The following is a 7,054-nucleotide window of genomic DNA, read 5'->3' on the forward strand; positions in this document are numbered from 1 at the left end:
TGAGTTGTGTGGGAGTAGTTCAGACACAGCAGCTGGTTTATGAGTGTGCAATATGGCAAAAGAACATAGGTCTTCTGGGTCCCTCTTGTGTGTACAGCCTTTGGGAATCACTAAGTGCTTATAGTATGGGCAACATCAGAAAGAAGATACCAGAGCTAGAGCCCAGGGAAGAGAGTTGCAGGTTTCTTAAGTTGTACTATAGCAAAACCTTAATATTTTGAAATTGTCCTGGATTCCTGTAGAAGAAAATACTTCCTCTTGTCACTTGGCATGGGAAGTGCCAAAATGATGCCACTTAACAGTTTTAAGGGAGCTGGGAATTACCATCGAGGCAGTAATTACTATGTGAACAGAAGCAAACAATTCCTGTGTGAACAAATGGTGTAACTCTTTAATCCAAAGTTTGACTGGGTTTACTGTTTATAGGTGAGGTTGTGCAGATCCCACTGTCCCTGACATTGCCATAAATAAAGTCAGAAGTGCAGTATTATACTTTTGTTTTGCTTCTCATTTCACCAATGGAATCTTTGGCTTTGCTGACAATTCAGGTCAAGCTGGAATCACACACATAAGATATAAAAAACATTGAATTAAACAGCCAACAGCCACGGAGCAAAAGGTGCATTGTGTCCTTAGCCTGGGGCTCTGGGCTCAATGAACTTTAATTTGTCAGTAGTTCATCAGTGTTATGAAGGACAGTCAGTAATAAAAGAGTACAAAAATAACAGTCTTGCTGCTTTATGGACAAATCAACCTAGCCAATCCAACACCTTGAATGAGGGGAGACTGACATGCAAACCACGGTCTACACATCTTTACCCTTCAGGCATGCTGAGGTGATGGCAAGATCAAAGAGGCTTTTGAAATGCCAAGTTCTGAGAAAGGAAATTGGGAAATATAACTCCAGCGTTAGCTGGGGAGGGGGCAGGGATGAAGGTCATGTTAGAAGGTGTTAACCACTGTAGAAAGAGAGACTCTTATCCCAGATGGTGCAGACATTTCACTGTTGAAATATAACTGTGACCAGCCTATCTTAGAAGGTAATGAAATCTGTCACAACTTGAACAACAAAAGTGGTCACAGGCTATAAAGGAACAGTGTTTGCAGGAGCAGTAGGGACGAGAAATGTCAGACACTCGAGGCTGTGTCTTTGAGACGCTGTAGTCAAGAGGATCAGAAAGGAGAGGAAGGAAGAGATTGTCTTGCTGACAGCTGCCTGAGGATAGGAGCGGAGGACAAGTAAGATATTGCTTCCTTTGTAATGAATCCAAGATGTACCTCCCTGGCCTGACATTTGCTGAGTAAACTGAGTTAGCTATTCAGACAGGTCCTTTTGGTCCACTCCAGCTTTCCTATACATTCTTAGTACATTCTGTTTTAATTAGACCAGTTGAGTCTTTGATTGTTTGCAAATTTCATGCAGGCTTTTCCTTAGCGGTGCTTCTAAGAAAGAGGAGCTACAGGAAGATGCCTGGAGCCTGTCATAGCTGGGATGTTTGGTCAAAGGGGCACAGACTATGGAGACCTTTCTCACAAGAGATGGCACCTGCAGAAGGGAAGTCTGGCAAACACTTCGGAAACACCTGGATGATCAGCTGTTTTTCCACTTCTTCGTCTTCTAATTTTTTTATACGATTTGAGCGTAATGGAAGCCAAACCAGAAAGAGGGATGTCTATCAGCTTTCATGAAAAACAGTACAGCTAAGTAGGAATAATTTGTGCCAAGCCCGCATTTATGCTGGAAATTACTGAACACACACAGTAGTAGTAGGAAAATAGAGGGAGGGAGGCTGGAAAATGCAAGTAACAGTGCAAAGCCACAGCCAGCAGAGCGCAGCATCACACCAGATGGATGGTGCGTGAATGCAGCGGTGGTAAACTATATTCCCACTGATTAAATTGCAAGTATCAGGTGCAAACAAGCAAATCTTCCAGGAAAAGAACCATACTTTTCTATGCATGCATTCTGAATAATGCTTAGACACTCCTAAGCGATAAACTATTCTTCAACTTCAATGTTTTGAGCACAGAAAGTAGGAGAAAGAATCTAGGATTTATTGAGCAAGGAAAAGGGAAGTGGAAGTAAGAGACTGGAAGATCCAAGCCAGATGTAGTAGGCTGACTGGTAGCCTGGTGAAATCAAATGAACTACTGATATTGAAATCAAATGAACTCTCTGGACTGACAGGACGGAAAATGAAATAAGCGGTAGTACGAACAAAGAGAATGGAATAAGTACCTGGATCCAGATAGGGAGGGGAAAAAAAAGAAACTTGCTGGAAGAGATGATACAGGAAGGATCTATCAAGGAAGGATCAAGGTAAAAGGGTTCTGTTAACCAGTAAAGACCATCTCTCCACAGGCTTTAGGATGCGTATGTGACACTGTGCTGCTTCCTGCAAGTCTCTGTGAAACCCTATGTCTGACCTGCTACTATATTGTGCTGCAAGGGCAGAAAACATGCCGTTGCTGTCATTTTAGTAGAAAACAGCAGGAAGAGGTCTACACTACAGATTAAGCGGTTCCGAGCCAACTGTCCTGCCATGGGGATAGTAGTATGTTGCCTCTTGATAGAACTTCTGACCGTTTTGTTTTGTGTTTTAAAAGCCCTACAGAATTACAGGCAATTATTTATTTATTTATTTATTTACATTTAAAGTTCTCTTTTTCTGGTCTCTCTCTTTTGTTTCATTTGTTTGTTTGTTTGTTTGTTTTGTTTTAAGGTTTCTGAATTGAATATAGGCAAATCAACAGGATCTAAGACTATTTTTACTCAGTCCTGTGTATTAATGATGGCCACCAACTATTTCTTCACTTGAATAGTTTCATTCTCTCTATGTTCACTATGATGCTGGGAAATTTACTTTTGAAACACTTGCTAGTTGCTGCTCACTTTTATTTTCTAAGTGGTGATCATATCGCCTTCATGTTTGACTTGAGGAAATATGGTCTGCAACACGTGGGACTACCAAAGGCTAAAACTGCGTTCAAGAAAAGAACTATGTCCACCCAAGTACTTGGGATGCTGAGAATGGGGAGGGTGACACTTCTGATCTTAACTTCAGTATGTCATAAATCACTGATTTATAAAATAGTGATGAAAGCATTACTTTTCCTTGAAGAGGTATTCTAGAAATTAAATGGTAACGGCAGGACAGTTGGACTAGATGATCTTGTAGGTCCTTTCCAACCTTGTAGTTCTATGATTCTATGATTCTAAATAGCATTCTGGTAATACTCAAGTACAGTAGAGAAGAGTTCCATAGTCCATCATGCACAGCACATGGATCATGAGTCCAAATGAGGAGCATATTTTATGATCTTATAATTAAAACTCTATTGTAATATATAAACATACTAAAACAAATTAGCACTGCAAGGCCAATGTTGGCTTTGAGTTATTCTTCCTTATATGTATATCTTACATCTATCTTCTTCACCTTATATATATATATATATCTTCTTATTATATTTCACTATGTTGTGTCTTACATGCTTATAAGATTGTGTATACATTTATATCCTGTGCACATATAGGATTTCTTTGGCCTAGTATCAGTCATCTAGACTTGCTCGATCAGTAGAGATTTTATTCTACAGTAGGTGCCTGTGAGAATCAGGATGCTTCTCTCTTCACACTGACTACTGTGAGGTCCAATCTTGGTAGCTGTTCAATCATGGGGAATATTTTTAAGAACTAGAGATTATGCATCATAGCTTTAAAAATATGATGATATTTCACATTCCTAGTAACAACCAACTTACTTTGTTAACAGTAGGTGCAAAATACACAGCTGCCTAGGTTAACAGGTCAGGCAAGGGGAGACTAAACTAATCAGTGAATTAAATTTCCAGACTGCAGTTTCTCTCCAAATAATAATTGCATGAGTAAAATCCAGCTCTCATCTCAAAACTTGTGTTTTGTTTCAGATTTATACCTTATCTTGCACAGGTCCTCAGACTCCACATGTATTGTTTTGGATTAGAGTGCGCAAAGGTAGAAAGTTGCTCATCATGGCCTAACAAGCAATGGGAATTTGCCCAATTGGGAAGAACAGCTAGAAGTTGGCCAGAAGTCTCTGTGATTAAGATGATGATGGAAAAATGGGGAGAAAGTATATGGTTGTATGACCACCTCATGATACAGCTGCACATGCACAGACGGATATTAGCATATACTAATGAGTTCTTGGGAAATAATGGATATGTATGGCAATGTACTGCATATGTATGTCTTGACTGTTTAAAAGTAGAACTCTAACTCTGAGAGCACACACTTAGTCTGTCAAATGGCCCAGTACATATTGTAAGTAATAAAGGAATGTCACTTTCTAACACCACACTGAGTCAGACAGTTTTCTTCCTGGATTTTGGATGACAGTTTTCAGGGCACTGACAGTTTTCTGAACCCCTCTGAGACAGCTCATTGTTTGCGGGTCTCCCTCTTGGATAAGAAATGGCTGACCTCCATTTAAAGTCCTACAAACATATAGCTGGAAGGATAACAAGGAAAACTCATTTCCACATTAAGGCCAAGGAGAAAAGTCTGCTTTTTGCTTGATGGGTCTACCAGGAAACACGGTTACTAGCAGCTGACTCAGCTGATTGCTCAACCAAACCAGTCCTGTAAGCCATGAGAAGGTTCACCCACATGGGCACATACCAAGCCAGCTGCCAGCATCTCTGCTCTTAGCCACCTCAAAGGGTTCACTGGCCTCTGTGCACTGAGTCCCTTTAAAGTTAACACAGCAAAGTGGCTCCTTCTTGGCTCTCCTCATCTTTATTTGGGATGTTCTAAAGCCAAATGAGTTGCAGTATCTGATGTGAGCTAACGAGGCCCTGTGACAGAGATGCTATGGAAGAAACAGCATGGCAGAATACATTTTTTACTGCGTAAGTTCCAGGAATTACTTCTGGTAACATTACATATTCATCATACTTTGCTCTGCACTAACTTCCACAGTAAGAAAGACCAAGAGCTCACTGCCCATACAACTCTATTGGGTGACCTCAAGGAATAACACAGAACAGTCCACTTCCTAGAGAGAAACTGCCACCATGGAGAGAGTATATCTGTGCTCCCTCCAGCTACTGCTGGCTGTGCGCTGAGTTCACCCCTGTTCAGCCAATGTTTTCAACATTTGTTACCATTTTCTATAACCCATGTCAGATTCAGCTGTATGAGAGCTCTGGAAGTGATTAAAGGAGCTGTGGAAGAGCTGTCCTAAGACATTTCTCATGCTGAATATGAAGATCAGTCCCCACAGGGTGCACCACTGACTCACACCAGAGCATGGCCTACTCATTTCAGAGGAGTAGAAGTGCAGAAAGAAAGGGTTCAGCTAACAGTTATCACACACTTTTCCCTCCTCCCATAGAATTTTCTCTGCACTCACTTTCCAGTCTCTCCGTTGTCTTCTCTAGCTCCAGTTCCAACAGTCTCAAGTGCACTTCTGTGCAGTTGCACAATGTTGTGCTTTTTCTTAAAACAGTGGTAGGTTGGAGAGGCTGCAATAGAAGTGGATGGTATTTAGTGGGCACATCCTGTTTAGTAACAGGATATTCCTGTTCTGGGCACCCAGATATGGTTCTGGAGCAGACATTTTCAGCACAAGGTTAATCCCACATCTGTTCATTCTTGCCTTAGTTAATGCCCAAGGTGTTCTCCAAGATAAAAGTGCTGTTATCAAAGAGACCTTCCCGGAGTAAGAGGATGCCTATTTACATTTCTCATCACCTTGTAAATGAAGGTTACATGAGGTGAGATCCTTGCAGAATCAGAGTGGGAAAGCTGATAAGGGCACATTGTGGATGGCCACAGCCAGCAGGCATGAGAGGAAGTGTGGGCCCCTCACCCTGATATACAGGGTTCAGTGACTTGGAACATCCCAAGCTGTTTCCAACACACCATCTCTGAACAGACCAAAGAACTCCTGTTCCAGAAGTGAAAGCGGTCCGTAGAATTTAAGGCCGGACTGCGCTGTACAAGTAAAAAAGCAGTATTGTGTGTGCAAGTACATTTTGCTTCCTTTTGAACTTTTTGCAGTGCTCTCATGTTTGCACAGAGCTGTGGAGGGCAGGGCCAGGACTTGTTTAGAAATGGCATGGCTGTGAACTATGATTGGCAAGGAAAGACAATAAGGTCAGAGAGGTGTCAGCAAGCTTAAAGGTGGTAGGTGCACACAAGGATACAAGGCTTTCAGAAAGAAAGTGGCTGGCCAGGGTTGTCTTTATTGTCAACACAGCTGATTTCCTGGCAGTTTGTGGGTATTTGACAATGCTGGTGTTGCTATTTGGGCTAGCAGTTTCAGAGCAGGGCTGCTGGATCAGGATGAAGGATCATGACTGACTTTAGAACAGGTGTTCGCTACCTGTGATGAATGGTTTAAATTCTCATAAAGTCAGTAGGGATCTAGTCACTACAGGGAATAATGTGCCCTAGGGAGCAGCACAGCAGAGCAGCCATGGCAGGAGGCACTCAGTTGCCCAAAGACATCTGAGCAAGATGCATGAGGCCGGCAGGTAGGATCAAAGACTTGCAGGAAATCATCTTTTCTAGAGGGACACCTGGAGATCACCAGCCAGCACCTTAGTTTAGGTAATGAATCACACACAGCTCTTGTGTCTGCTCTGGGATGACTGAGTCACTCTCCAAGTTCCACTGACTGTCCTAACCAAGTTTCCATTGGCCTCAGTGAAAGTCTAGCTGAACTAGAGCACACGTAGGCATGTGTGTGTACATGTATGTGCCTTGGCTTCAATCCGGATCCCAGCCAGGCTGTTTTCATGAGGTAGTGGAGGGGACATGGAAAGGAGGAAAGGAAGTGCCATGCAAAATTTTGCCACTGGGGACTTCCCAGAGACAGGATAGGTACCGCACAGCACAGTCATCCAAGGAAATGAGAAGATACCACAGCTATTTTAATTCAAGTCATGTATGGGAGCACAGGGGCAGTGGATCACAGTCACCATAGAAGAAAATACGGGTTCATTTACTTTCCAGCCATCTGAGGAAACAAACAGACCAAATGAGTCCAGATTCCATGCCGTGGAC

The sequence above is a fragment of the Excalfactoria chinensis genome, chromosome 3 (genome assembly GCF_039878825.1).
Source record: "Excalfactoria chinensis isolate bCotChi1 chromosome 3, bCotChi1.hap2, whole genome shotgun sequence".
NCBI lineage: Eukaryota > Metazoa > Chordata > Aves > Galliformes > Phasianidae > Excalfactoria > Excalfactoria chinensis.